Source organism: Schistocerca americana, chromosome 6 (genome assembly GCF_021461395.2).
Source record: "Schistocerca americana isolate TAMUIC-IGC-003095 chromosome 6, iqSchAmer2.1, whole genome shotgun sequence".
NCBI classification, from domain to species: Eukaryota; Metazoa; Arthropoda; class Insecta; order Orthoptera; family Acrididae; genus Schistocerca; species Schistocerca americana.
This window is the reverse complement of record NC_060124.1, coordinates 94,440,278-94,456,425: the sequence shown is the minus strand read 5'-3', so window position 1 is coordinate 94,456,425 and position 16,148 is coordinate 94,440,278. Positions and strand designations below refer to the sequence as shown.

At 40.6% G+C, this 16,148-nt stretch overlaps 1 pseudogene; it reads right to left on the bottom strand.

Moving 5' to 3' along the window:
• Positions 1–2,184: 2,184 nt before the first annotated feature.
• LOC124621219 lies at positions 2,185–2,302 on the bottom strand (annotated as a pseudogene).
• Positions 2,303–16,148: the final 13,846 nt, after the last annotated feature.

Sequence of the window (16,148 nt, the reverse complement as noted above, 5' to 3'; positions counted from 1 at the left end):
GCCATTCAGGGAGAGAAACCAGGGTACAGGACATCGTCGGTGTACTGCAGAGCTGTAAGGGTGCCGTGGAACCCTGCTATGAAATGAAATGTCACCCCAGACCTTCACTCTAGGTTGTTCGTATGGTGGGCGATATCCAGCCACATCTTCGGCCTGGAATCTCATTGACTGGAGTAGTATTCAGTGATGAGTCCCGCTCCGGATTCAGTCCGGATGACCAATATTCTGAAACTGTGATCATCTGTATCTCTGTAAATGTACATCACATCTACCAGTTCCCGTTCCATTCGTACAATTCCATGGTTTTTCTCTTGTTTATGTATTTATTTCAGTATTTCATCTATTTGTGTTTGTGCATGTGATATCTTCCACGCATCCGTCGCTGACCACTACGATACATGAATTTTGGCACAGAGTTGGAGTAGCGTAGAATGACTGCCATATCATTCATCAAGTTCATTACGATTCGACTGACCCGGTTTGCGTCATTGTCGCTCCCACTGTCTCGGCATCCCAAGACCAAAAATTTAATGCATGAAAGATCTGGAGAACATGGTGTCCAGCGAAAAAGTCGATCTCTCTACGTAACGAAAGCATTGGCAGCATGTAGTCTTACATTATCTTGTTGATAGATGTCACATACAACAGAACGCAGGCCACAGCCACCGGCCTTAATATGGAGCAGATGTGAGGACCGTTTTCAAAACTACCAGCTATGGGCCGGTCGCTGTGGCCGAGCGGTTCTAGGCGCTTCAGTCCCGAACCGCGCTGCTGCTACTGTCGCAGTTACGAATCCTGCTTCGGGTATGGATTTGTGTGATGTTCTTAGGTTAGTTAGGCTTAAGTAGTTCTAAGTTCTAGGGGACTGGTGACCTCAGATGTTAAGTCCCATAGTGCTTTGAGCCAATTGAACCAGCTGTGGAAACCGGAGAGGACTTTGTTGCCAGTGCAACCATAAATCATACTGTAAACCTGTACAACAATGATGAATGCAGTCTGGCAACATTCGTTATCCATGGAGCCTCCACACTCGGATAGATCTAAGTCCATCGTGATGCTGTATGTATAACTGGGACGACACGTGGTCACTCCTCTATCTTTTCTTGTCTTCAGGCGTACCGTAATCCTAGCAGCTTTCTCTGCTGCCGTGTCATGAGAAACCCGCACCAATGAAAAGTTATGCACAATTACTTCTTTTGCTAATCAAATCCAATACGTTTATTTACTCCGGAAGGATCCGGATGAAATCAGTTGTTAAGAATTCAGGAAATTCATGACAATTGACTGCAATAGAACAGTTCATCAATTTGCATCTGCTTCGAACATTGACCATTATTTGGCACCTGAAGATGGTGAAACCTTCCCGTCTCCTCTATATCTCTTTTGTTACCCAACCTTCCTTTCCACAACAACCTATGAAACCTTCCCTTAGGATTTCTATCTCTTGCTTAATGATAACAAATGTAATCTTCCCTTTGAAATTAATTCTCTTTGCCGGCCGCGGTGGTCTAGCGGTTCTAGGCGCGCAGTCGGGAACCGCGCGACTGCTACGGCCGCAGGTTCGAATCCTGCCTCGGGCATGGATGTGTGTGATATCCTTAGGTTAGTTAGGTTTAATTAGTTCTAAGTTCTAGGGGACTGATGACCACAGATGTTAAGTCCCATAGTGCTCAGAGCCATTTGAACCATTTTTAATTCTCTTTCTCAATAATAACAAGTGGAATCTTCGCATAAAGTTTAATTGCTGCTTATTAAAAGTGATTTTCTGATTATTTCGACGAAACATAGAATATGTCGTCGTCGTGGCCCTCAGTCGTTATCTGCAACAACCCAAAACTGATCCTAACCTTTTTTACTGTTACTGGATCGCCGTCTGACTGCTACATCTAACAGCGACATGAATATACTTACTCTGTTTTACTATACTCTATTAGCTGCTAGTGGGCTGTCATAACAAGTGGCTATATTTATCACCAAAAAAAGCACTCCGTCTTCAGGCCACAAGTGGCCCACGGGGACCATCCGACCGCCGTGTCATCCTCAGATGAGGATGCGAATAGGAGGGGCGTGTGGTCAGCACACCGCTCTCCCGGTCGTTATGATGGTTTTCTTTGACCGGAGCCGCTACCATTCGGTCGAATAGCTCCTTCATTGGCATCACGAGGCTCATTGCACCCCGAAAAATGGCAACAGCGCATGGCGGCCCGGATGATCACCCATCCAAGTCCCGGCCACGCCCGACAGCGCTTAACTTCGGTGATATAACGGGAACCTGTGTATCCACTGCGGCAAGGCCGTTGCCTATTTATTACCAAAGCTGACGTTATTCTTTAATAGCAAATCTGACGTTATTCTTTAATTCGTTTGACTGAAGTTACGTAATTCATAGTTAAATTTTTTCTTGACAACAATAAAATTTTGCAAAGTTTTACGTTGATGGTTTTTGAGATGGATTGTAATCAGTAATGCAATATTGCTGACAAAAATTAATTATATTCTGAAAACGATTCTTCAAATATTTACTGTTGGTAATGAAATGATTTCACAAACGTTCAGATGGGACTTACTTTTTACAATAATCTTACAACTAGCATTGCGCAAACATACCTTCAGTAGTCTTGAGTTTCTCAAAAAAAATTATTTCATTAATATTAGTTCCTCTTATCATAATAGATAGCCGATGTCTCTGTACATCCGTTTATAATCTCTTCTAAATCATAGCTGGTGGCTGGCAGGCGCACCGCTCCTCTCAACATCTCGCTTCAGACCTGCTACCGACTCGCTTCACATCTCGCTTACTAGTGACTTCCTACGAACGCTAAAGTGCGGTCTCTCCCGCCAACAATGCTTTCTGTGCAGACAATCCCTGCTACCATTACAAAATGTATCAATGCGAGGTCTTTCCCGCTCTTTTCTTAAAATGTATCCATACGCGGTCTCTCCCGCCAACAATGCTTTGGTGCAGACATTCCCTGCTGCCACAATTATTTCCAGAATGACAAATATTAATTATGCCTACTTAATCCTATTAATAAAATATAAAAATCTTTTATAAACTGTGGTTTGACAATAGACAATAGAAATATACACGTCTTACAATGATCAATAGATTGTAGTTACTATGCAGCCTCTGTAGTGAGCGACGCTGACCCTGGAATCCAGTCGGATAGATGTATGGCGAATACTGTCCTCGGTTACGACATTCCACGCCTTCGCCACTTGTTCACGTAGTTCTGTAAGGGTTTCTGGTTGACGAATCGCACGACTCACTTCTAGTCCTATCATATCCCATACATGCTGCATTGGAGACAAGTCCGCAGATTTCTCTGGCCAGGCAAGTTGCTGCACGTCTTGCAGATTACGTCCAGGTTCATGAACAGTGCATAGACGAGCATTATCCTGTTGGTACAACACATCACCTACCTGTTGCAAGGACAGCAAAAGAACGGGTTTTAACAACATCTTGCACATAGCGATTGCTGGTTAGCGACCCCTCCAGAAACACCATATACCACAAGGCTTGGGATGGGGCCAGTGTGTCTTACCAGGTCTACGTCACAACGCAAACAGACATCGTTGTAATGCATTCAGAATCTGTTTTCATCGCTGAAGACCATCTTCCAAGTGATCCTCTGAAGGCTCCAGTCGAACTATGCCGATCGATGCTGTGTTGTGAGTGGAACACGGGTTAGAGATGTGTGTGCCCGTAGTCCCACAATCAATAACCGTTTCGCACCAGTTCGTGTTGTCACGTCTCGGCTCACACCACTTCTTATTTGTGCTGCGGTAGCTGTACTACTGTGTCCAGACTACGCGCCTGCAACTCGCGCTACCCGCGAAGCAGACCGGTACAGCGGGCCCCGGACCGAGTAGAGGTCAGCCTGGCCGGTCGTCCCGGAAAAACAGACGCTTCCCAGAGACCACCAGGAGGCGTCCACGGGCGCCGCAAGAGGTCCCTACAGCCGCGGACCTCTTTCCTTCCGCTCGACACGTGACTGCAAATAGAGCCAGCCATATCCATGCCCCGAGCAGTATTTAGGCTGGCGCAGGAGCCTGCAGAGGTGCCTTTGGCTCGGGAGTCTCATCTTTATGCCGCCATTTTGGTGCAGTGTTTTACAGTGAGTGTTTTACAGTGAGTGTTCCGTGTTTTGTCTTTTGGGAAGTGTTGTGAACGGCCATCATACTGTCGCTGGGTGTGATTTTTTTATCTCTTGCGAACAGAAACCAGACTGTCGCCATGTTTTTTAATTGTGTGTCTACTATGTTACTTGTCTGATTCCTGTGTATTTTATTAACGTTGCCAACCCCTTTGCTTTCTGTTTTAACTTTCCGCATTTTTCCGCCATTTTACACTTTAAGTCACCGTTTTATCGCCTGTTTTTCTTGTTTCTCTTTTTCTTCCGTTTTTAACAAAGTCTGTAGGCTGTAGAGCAGCGTAGTAAGCTGCTGCCAGCCCGCCACCTTCGGGGGGAAATTGAAAATCAATAAAGAAGAAAAACCTGCAGAGACAGTTCACGCCGAGCGAGCCCACTGGTGTCATCGTAGCCGCCGCGTCATCGTCCACCGTCGCCAGCGTACCGGAGCCATCCCCGCAAGGCCTCTACTCCTCCTCGAACTCAGGTGACGGCAACGTGGACTGCGCGCTGCTCTTCACGAGACTCCCGGGGCTTTGTTTGGTGAAGTTGTATGGTTACTAAAGACAGTTTATGTTTGGAAGAATCTCTGATTTAGTTATTGGTAGGCTTGGAGGATCAGTCCTACCTCACGAATATTGTTCTGTAAATTTTGAAGGAAGACTTCAGTTTAGTAAAAACTCTATAACTCACACTCTGAGATTTTCCTATCCGCAGACGGCGGATATGTTATGTACAATGTTCCATTGCTGCCCTTAAAATACGACGAACCTGGCGGGCATCTGCGCTGCGTGGACTTCCAGAAACTCGTTTACAGGTGACAGAATGTTCACACGACCACAGAAACCAGCATCGTTGCGCAACTGATGCAGTTCGTCCAACCTTTTTCGGTAATTCCCCGAAAGGAATATCCCGCCACTTGGAAGGCCACAGTCCGACCTTTTCAAAATTTCTCAGTTGACTATATGAAGTACGAATTCATCTCACTGGCAAGGTTACCTGCTTCCTTCACATGTCTGCATCACACTGAGCCTGATGGCTGAGAGCATTCCCTGTTAATGGGTAAATACAAATGGGGGTCTGATAGCTATGCCACTAAGATATCAGTTGATGGACGAGATAAAGCCATTATCAGTAGATGTACTAACCTCCGGCCATACGCTATCATCAGATTAAAAATCGACGTCGTCTTTCCAGGTGTTCCAGTTTTCTTTTGATCTTATGGGTGACTTCCTTGCATAGCACTGTCCTATATCTAAATTCCATAGCCTGCCACCAACTGCCCTTTTGCATGAAAACTTGTCCCAAAAAATTATTTTGCTCGTTATAGCTAGGCAAGTCCTTTTGTAGCTGCGCTCGTCTATTTAATACGGTCGTTAAATGAAAGTGGAATTTTCCTTGTTAGTGCTCTGACAGCAAAGAACAAACCATCAACTTAATTGGACGGACTGTGACTTCCTAATTTAACGAATGTCTTTCTACGTTTTGTTGCAATGGATTTACCAGTCCCTATCTTTACCACTAGACGTCGACGGGTGAGAATACGTAGGAAAGAAACCTATGGTAGCGCATTGACATCTGCTGGAGAGATAAAGGCAAATGTGTCTCCAGTCTTTGAGGGTCTGGTATTTTTAGCACCAAGTGGAAATATTATTGAACCGCTAACTATATCTTTTTGATTTTTCCGATCTAAGGAATGTTGTAAGGGTATAAATATCGAACTTTTACCTCTCTTTCAGGAAAAGGAAAGGAATATTGGTGGTTAACGCCACATCGACAGTGAATTTGGTAGAAATTTTAATTAGAAAAGTGTTGGTAAGGGAATATGCAGTGTCTTTTATAATGTAACTATCTCGTCATTCATATTAATCGGTTTACGTAAACCATGGCAGTCGTCGAAAATATGTGATATTTGTGGTTTCTTCTTTCAAGTTAAATAAGATGTAGCACTAAATCCGACGATATTGTTTTAGTTCTTGCACTTTTATCTTCAGAAAGCATTTTTGTGTCCACATCGGACAATCAATGAAAAATCTACACCAGGTAGCCTGAACAATGTTGTTCGGCGGGGAATTCCGAAGCCCTCCAATTTCACTTGTAACAAAATAATTTGGTGAACGCAGTTTTCAATGTATTTTATATCGATATACATAGGATAACTGGAAAATACTATGATGTGACATAAAAGGTGACGTGTTGAAACAAATGTCATCTTCTTCGACAAAAAGATCGAGACAAAAGCTTGCACCGAAAACGGTCATTAGAAAATACCAGAAAAATTCTACGAACAGGTACTCTGACAGAATTCAATCTAATTTGCGTCAAATTCTGATCAGAAATACATTTTCCTGAAATTTGAAAAATCCCTTTCGATAACAATGCGTTCAAAACCTTGGTTACACTTTTGTAGTTAAGTTAAACATACTTCCATTCAGCGATCCCTGGACCGTGCAGCAGTCCTTCCAGATCCAAAATAGATCCACCTCCTTCTTCTGGTGGCCATGCGGGCGTTTTGGGAGCTTAAGTCTCCTGCCTCTCTGTCCACTCTATACGTTTTCTGCCCAATCTTGTTACAGTTTGTAATAGGCTGGTCCTATCTCAAGTTCGAGCACGTTCATAATTTCCATAACGCCTGTTGGTCCATCGTTAAATTTATTTGCTGTCAAATTGGCAAATATGTCGACTACTCTTTTCCTCGATGTAAATTGATTTTGGAGATACTTTTTCACAAATCACCAACGGAAATTCTGGCAAACTAGGTATAAACAATACAATGACGCAGACATCCCAGAGAACATATTAACGAAAAAAATCAATTTTGAAATTTTCAGAGAGGAGTACCTCCTTAATCAGTGCCCGTCTTCGGCTGCTTCTCTTCAGCGCGCTATACATTTATCCTAAAGTAATTATAACGTCAAAGCAAACACTCGTCACATGGAGAGAATTATTTGTTCAGTACAAGAGACTGGAGAATGTAGGAGTAGTATCAACAGGGATATAATCTGGTGGTGTTGATAATCTAGAATTAATTATTCATGTTAATGAATATGAGAAACTATGGTAAACACGGATTTAGTATTGATCAAGAGGTACCTATTGCCTTTTGCAGCGAAATACTCTAGTATTGATCTCAGCATGAAAGAGCAACACTTATACAGACGAAATGCATAGTTCAGTGTTGGGAAATACCGTAACAAGTGTTATTAAACAATCCGGTGCAGCTATTGAATCACTTTTTATATGGTAGATCTGTTAATTATTAATCGCAAATATTTTAATAATGGAGTTTTCGAGTAGCGTAAGGTTTTTTTTTTTTTTTTTTTTTTTTGTTAGTAATAATTACATGTTCTGTGCCTACGTACTAAATCAAATAGTCCTGAAACAGAATACCATATCTCACTCACTCAGCGAGAACTAACGCCTTTCGAAATCCAGTAGCAGTTATCTGAAGCTCCTTATGGTTTTATATAAAAATGTCACTGAATTAGGTGTGAATGAATGACATGTAAAAATTATTATAATCAGAACAGCGCATTCTAGCCTGTTTCATGACATTTGGTATGGCTGCGACTCCTCTTTCCTTACACACTGTTTCTTCGTGCAAAAGCGTTTAACTAAGTGACTTTCAAAGTCCGCTGGCTCAGTATGTGTCCAGAGGACACGTGTCGTGTTACTTTGTTATCATTCACTCAACTTCCCATAACTTGATGAAACTGCATGAAGGGTTACGGATGGCGAAATGCGTGAATGTCCTTAACATAAACTAAAATGTTTAATGAAACTGTGCTTAAGTCTATGAGTGCATCAACAGATTATATCACATATTCGACCAAGACTGCAATATGTACGGCTCACCATGATGCAGTTCAAAGTCAAATTAAAAAGAAAGAATTCGGTTACGGATAACTTTCCAAGGTCACCCAACCTTTAGTGAAAATTTGCTAGTTAATAAACACGACGCGGCCAAGCAGAGATTAACTGACGAAACTCTTCAGAAATTTCACAAAACACGAGTCTGTAGCTCAGAATTAAAGTTACGGACCCAAGCAGTATTTTTCCAAGATTAACACTACTCTGTTTTTCAGAGCTGAAGTCCACATGGGCAACTGTCGAAAATTTCTCTTAGTTCCTGAAGTCCTGAAGAAAATCTACACGTCCGTAGACTTGTTGCTCGAGTAATTTTAAGTTCTGTAATATTGAGAGTGATACAATGTTCATCAGCGAACAAGTTTTCACTCGCCGATCTGTAACATCGAACTGATACCCGGCTAACGTAACCAGTTTCTTTACAAAGTGTCGGTCTGTTGTTCCAAAACCCACGATGTAACCAGAAAAACTGCACACCTAAGCATTTCGCATGACGCATGCTCAAGCAGTGATGTCTTTCAACAGTTAAATACCCCAGTTCCATTGTTTTTATATCAGAAAAACTAGCATAATATCTTTCTCTGTATGAACATGAACCATATGACAAATAGTATTACACATAAATATTATACACGGATTTGTGCATTCATGAGGTATTCCGTGCTGAAGCAATAGTTTTTTGGGTTTTTTATCCTGTTCTGTGAAATGTCAAATTTAGGTTCATATATACTATTCTTGAAGAATGAAGTGTGCCAAGATCGCTAGGAATTCTTTTCATTATTGTGACCCGTTTAAAAAGATCTACGCTGTCATCATTGGACCTTGCAACGTCACTAGCTGTGCACGGTATAATTCACTGTTGTAACAAGCGTGTACAATTAGATGTACAATCTTTTGCTATGAAACTTCATTATTATAATGAGCATGTACATCTAATAATGTTATATGACCTAATGATGACAGCGTAGATCTGTCAAGCCCGGTAATAGTAATAACAAGAATTGCTAGCGATCTTGGCAAACTTGATTTTTCAAGAATAATGTGACTTTCAGAGCGCCTCCAACGACTGACGCAAGTTTTATCTAGTATTATCTTTTTTAAACATAATGAGAGTCGAACTCCTGCAGATAATTGCTGTATAGCCTTTTATGTAAAATTTACGTTACACTTCGTGTTTTGTAGTTTGTTTTCTAACACAATTTGTATTGTTTTTTGGATATTTTGAGGTCGTTTTTCGAGAGAGCTGTTCAAGCACTTTCAGTAAACATTTCAGATGTACATTTACTCTGAGTTGACAAGTGATGGTTTAGTGATATTCACATCTACATATGACAACAGTATCGCGTACACAAGATATAAAAGTGCAGTCCACTGGCGGAGCAGTCATTTGTCCTCATATGATTCATCTGAAAATGTTTCCGTCGTGATTATGGCTCCACGATGGAAATTAACAGACTTTGAACGCGGAATAGTAGCAGGGGCTAGAAGGATGAATAGTGTCATTTCTGATATCGTCAGGGATTCCATTTACCGAGCTCTACAGTGTCAGGGGTATGCCACAAACGCAAATTTCATGCATTACCTCTTAGCACGGACAACACAGGTCCGAGAGAAACGGGTTTTACGTAGAGTTGCCATTGCTAACAGACAAGCAACACTGCGTAAAATGACTGCAAAAATCAATGTAGGATGTACGACGAACGCGTCCGTTAGTACAGTGCTGCGAAATCCGGTGTAATGCGCTATGACGTCAGACTGACAGGCGCCAAGTGCCTCTGCTGACACCACGACATCGCCTGCAGCGCCTCTCCAGGGCTCGTGACCATATAGGTTGGACTCTTCACAACTGGAAATCCGCGGCCTGGTCATATGACACCGATTTTATTTGGTAAGAGCTGATGGTAGTATTGGAGTGTGGTGCAGATCACACTAAGTCAAGGATGCAACTTGTCAACAAGACACTATGGAAGCTGGTGGTGTCTCCAAATTGGACTATGTTTGCACCGAATATTGCCTGGAAACAGTTATGTTCGTCTACCTGGAGACCATTTGCAGCCATCCATTGGCTTAATATTCCCAAACAACGATGGAATTTTTATGGATGACAATACCTCATGCCACCAGGCCACAAATGTTCACCACTGGTTTAAAGAACATTCTGGACAATGATTTATATAATGCATGCTGCAGGCTGATGTTTAAACTTATGAAATTAGTCCTAAAAGATTCTAGAAGACGGAAGATGAGACACAAAAACAAATAATAATACTTTAACCTTTACTTTCATAGAGTATCAAATTTGGTGTGCCTTGAGCAGAAACATTCCACGTCCAAAAACAATCAATATGAGGCAGTATGTTACACTGCAGACACTACCAAGTTAAAACGCGTTGTTAGATCCTATATTACAGTATTTGGGCTGTTTTTTGTGAGCAATAGTGAAATTTCTACAGTTAAAGTCCTTTGTAAACGATAAAAGAATGTTATTGTTTCACTGAAATGATAAAGACAACTGCGATGTATCGGATCTGTACCTATAGTAAGAATACAGTTGCAAATTAAAGAGAATTAAGATTGAACCTTCTCAAAAAGCTATGCGAAGAAGAAAATTTCATTACTGCATATACATTATTTCAAAATGTAATCGACACAGTCAAGACAGAAGAGATATAATATCGTGACTATAAGGAGACGTTCGAGGAATTTTCCGCATTTGCGAAGCTAAACTCACCGTCCAATAGACTGGTAAGAAAATACGAAAAACTTTACATACGTTTAGTAAAATGCGCAGGTTCCAAAATAGACTCAGGAATCACTTGTAATGAATTTTGTAACATGGGTCTGACTTTGCGAGATCAGTGTCACCGTTGTACCGCTATCTACACTGAATAATTACAGTAGAATCGAGCCTGTGTGTAACAAGACCTGTATAAAATTCTAATTATTTGCGATTTATTGGAATCATGCTAGAGTTCTGACTTCGTAAACATAACATTGTGGGAACATAATTTTCCAAAACAGATCAAATGTACATGTACTAATGCCAATAATTTTTCATTTCATGAAAAACTTTTCGATGTATAAACGGAATATACTCATGTGACACGAAGAATCTTGGGAAAGTATAGATAGTTAAAGAATATAACAAGACATCCACGGGGAACTACATTGACGAACGTACTCCTCTTTGGATTACGTGAGTAAAAAGTCAGTTAATAACATCAACTGAATCTTACTAGCACATTTGCATCAATTTTGTACAATTATTTTGAAAGTCTATTTTTATTACTTCTAGAAAACATTTTTTATTTCTTCGTACAGATAGTTTCTGTTCATGTTATAGTTACATACCAGGTGTGGACAGAAACCATCCTGCCAGTAAACTACTCATATCCACAGTAACAAGTAGTTGTAAACATAGACATATCTGACAGAATTTTGCTGTGGAGAAGAACTATATTACTGAAAAACCGGACGAAATAATGCTCATCGACTAAACAAATGTACCCGCAGTTGATAACGAGTCGCCAATGGAAATTGCGGCGACTCCAAAAAGCACTCAAAGTAGGACAGACGAAAAATGAAAACTAGTGGTTTGTTAAAAACAGATGACGACTTACGATAAGCGACCTTCTGGATCGACGCCCACAAGCACGTTCTCTCGCAATAGTTTGTATCATAATGATTATTGTGAATCACGTGTCTTTCTTAGTCCAGAAATAGGGGGACTAGAAATAACCACTGAAAAGGAACAGCAGCACAGAGTACGAAATCGTGTGTTATCAACATGTGGGGATGACAATCATGCCCTACAATATCGTGAGCAGATACATAATCGGTTCCAACAAATATCGCCAAAGCAGATGGAACAAACGTCAGGCAACTTCAAAACAGAATTTTCGAGCTTTTAGAAAAAGTCAGAGCACAAGTTAATGAAAATTTTTGAGAACTTGTAAATGAACGTATGAAAAGAATCACAACTTTGAGAAGGTTATCCTGAAATAAAATAGTTTATAGAGAGAACGTGATAGCATAGCAAAAGCGGTAACTGTGTTGTAAGCCAGCATGTCAGATTTACACAATATATACATTTATTTACCGTATCAAATATAAAAAATATCTGAAGATATGGGACTTCTTAAATTAGAACAAGGTCACTTCAGTATCGCCCTACAAAAATTAAAGGATTTTGCTCATGATGAGTTACTTGACAGCGATAGTGCACTTGCAGAAAACGTGGTGAAGCAACATAGCACTCATCTTGAAGAAGTGGAAGGGATAGTAACCCAAAGGGAGAATACGTTTATTAAAAAACTTGATGCCGATCTGAAGAAAGCTGTTCACTAAGTACGTAATGAAACAGGCGTAGGAAGCATGAGTTCAAGAGAACCGTTTGTTATAAATAGCCGGCCGCTGTGGTCTGAGTGGTTCTAGGCGCTTCAGTCTGGGACCGCACGACCGCTATGGTCGCAGGTTCGAATCCTGCCTCGGGCATGGATGTGTGTGATGTCCTTAGGTTAGTTAGGTTTAAGTAGTTCTACGTTCTAGGGGACTGATGACCTCAGACGTTATGTCCCAAAGTGCTCACAGCCATTTTAGCCATTTTTTGTTATTAATAACCAAAAGACAACTGGTAAAACAGTAAATAATAATATTTCACACGATCTACACGAAGGAGGGTGTGTGGCATATGGGCAGTTAGCAGTACTTTATGTACAGCAAGGAAACCATCCATACCGCATACACATGACAATACTTCTCGCTGATCGACTATCTGCGGAAGCAAAGAAGGTACATCTCGCATTATTCTTCAGATATTTTCGAGATATTCTACCGCGTAGCTGGAGTGAACAGCAAAAGATACGTTACGTAGTGGGACACACAAGTGGATCCCTTGCCAAGGGTAGTGGACAGAGCTGAGAATTAGGAAACCTATGATCACTGTGGACAGGATTTTATTGCTAAATTTTGATCACCTGTAGTACAAGAATGCGTCAGACGAGAAGTTTTTGAACCAGCACCATGTAATAATACACAATATGGACTAAGAAATTAATATGAAAAATATCTAGTTGCGACCAGTTATTGGAGTAAACCTGTATTACATGCAGATGTTCATAAAATTTTAAACGGTAGTCTACCTGCATACATTAACGACAAGTTAGTCACCGCATAAGAAAACGATTTAGAGTATTTCCAATCCACAGTTGATCCCATTGACCTCATTTATGGGGAGGGACGTACATAAACAAGAAACAAAATTCACCATATGGTTCTGATAATAGTACAGTGGCAGGTCAAAGCAATAACTAACCACAAACAAGGTAAACTCTACCATCTGGTGAGCAAGATGTATGAAACAGGCGAAGTACCCTCAGACTTCAAGAAGAATATAATAATTTCAATCCCAAAGAAAGCAGGTGTTGACAGATGTGAAAATTACCGAACAATCAGTTTAAAAAGCCACAGCTGCAAAATACTAACACGAATTCTTTACAGACGAATGGAAAAACTAGTAGAAGCCGACCTCGGGGAAGATCAGTTTGGTTGCCGTAGAAATACTGGAACACGTGAGGCAATACTGACCTTACGATTTATCTTAGAAGAAAGATTAAGGAAAGGCTAACCTACGTTTCTAGCATTTGTAGACTTAGAGAAAGCTTTTGACAATGTTGATTGGAATACTCTCTTTCAAATTCTAAAGGTGGCAGGGGTAAAATACAGGGAGCGAAAGGCTATTTACAATTTATACAGAAACCAGATGGCAGTTATAAGAGTCGAGGGACATGAAAGGGAAGCAGTGGTTGGGAAGGGAGTAAGACAGGGTTGTAGCCTCTCCCCGGTGTTATTCAATCTGTATATTGAGCAAACAGTAAAGGAAACAAAAGAAAAATTCGGAGTAGGTATTAAAATCCATGGAGAAGAAATAAAAACTTTGAGGTTCGCCGATGACATTGTAATTCTGTCAGAGACAGCAAAGGACTTGGAAGAGCAGTTGAACGGAATGGACAGTGTCTTGAAGGGAGGATATAAGATGAACATCAACAAAAGCAAAACGAGTATAATGGAATGTAGTCGAATTAAGTCGGATGATGTTGAGAATATTAGATTAGGAAATAAGACACTTAAAATAGTAAAGGAGTTTTGCTATTTGGGGAGCAAAATAACTGATGATGATCGAAGTAGAGAGGATATAAAATGTAGACTGGCAATGGCAAGGAAACCGTTTCTGAAGAAGAGAAATTTGTTAACTTCGAGTATAGATTTAAGTGTCAAGAAGTCATTTCTGAAAGTATTTGTATGGAGTGTAGCCATGTATGGAAGTGAAACATGGACGGTGAATAGTTTGGACAAGAAGAAAATAGAAGCTTTCGAAATGTGGTGCTACAGAAGAATGCTGAAGATTAGATGGGTAGATCACATAACTAACGAGGAAGTATTGAATAGGATTGGGGAGAAGAGAAGCTTGTGGCACAACTTGACCAGTAGAAGGGATCGGTTGGTAGGACATGTTCTGATGCATCAAGGGATCACCAATTTAGTATTGGAGGGCAGCGTGGAGGGTAAAAATCGTAGGGGGAGACCAAGAGATGAATACACTAAACAGATACAGAAGGATGTAGGTTGCAGTAGGTACTGGGAGATGAAGAAGCTTGCACAGGATAGAGTAGCATGGAGAGCTGCATCAAACCAGTCTCAGGACTGAAGACCACAACAACAACAACATTGGAGTAAACCTGTATTATATGCAGATGTTCATAAAATTTTAAACGGTAGTCTACCTGCATACATTAACGACAAGTTAGTCACCGCATAAGAAAACGATTTAGAGTATTTCCAATCGACAGTTGATCCCATTGACCTCATTTATGGGGAGGGACGTACATAAACAAGAAACAAAATTCACCGTATGGTTCTGATAATAGTACAGTGGCAGGTCAAAGCAATAACTAACCACCAACAAGGGTGGCGACAGCTAGTAGCATTTGATAGCAGATCCGACAGTCGTAATTTTAAAGCAATGCACAGAAAAGCGGATGCAATACATTGAATATTAAACACTGCTTACCCAAACATGCAAGGTAACAGTATCAAACCAAATAAATAAAACTGGTATGGTACAACCTCTAAGTGGTACCTAAACAATGGCAATGTTTATTATGAAATTCAAATGGTCACACGAATCCCGTTTTGAATTATAGCGTTGGAAAAGGGGAACCAACTTTTAGTAGGAATCGAAACAAACAGTGGCGTTGTCATGAACATCCAATTCAAATAATCGAGATAATTAACAGTATTGGGAGTATTTCGACGCTGCCATGGTAGAACCTGGATTTAGGGAGGGGGATGCATTCAGTAATTATTCATTTTTTGATATATGATGAGGAACTTGACGTGAGGAGTTATGTTCCGAGAAAGCGGTACAAGCAATAAAACACGCGAATGTAGACAATATAACAGTACACATAATTATGGATACTGGTGCTTCTGCGATCGTTTCATCCAAGAGTTATTTTAATGTGACGGCATAGGACATTCATGAATCCACTTTTCCTACGCAGAACTACAAATTATTAACAGCTATACCAAAGAAAACACAAAGTGTCAAGCTGCAAGCTTGCATTTCTAGTACCTTAGACAGTACTATGAAAACCCAATTTTCTTGTGGTTAAGAAATTAATAGTAAGTTTTATTCTAGCGATGGAGCTTTTCAGACAACTTAAGGCTAAACTCTTCGTGGCTATTAGTAAATTTTGCTTGCTCGTTGGTGAACAGATTTTATCAATCCTGAAATACCTTTAATAAACGAGCAACGCAGTGATGAGGTGTCGGATATCCCAGTACTGTACCACATCATGTTATCAATGAAAAGGCTGGTGAGTCTGGTTAATTAGCTGTGACATAAAGAAGGCAGTGATGCAAATTACTCATACACTGTGGAAACAGTTGTGTTGTAAGAAACCAAGGATCATAAAAGATGACAGTAACAAAATGGACGTATATTCACATTAAACTTTCTGTCGTAGTTCTTACCCCTTCCGTTGGGTGAAGAAAGAAGCCGTGAATAGGGAAATAGGAAGAAAATTACGTTGGCAAGTAACAGAAGCTTCGAATTCTTCGTACTGCAGGCAGTTGTTAGTTGTCATT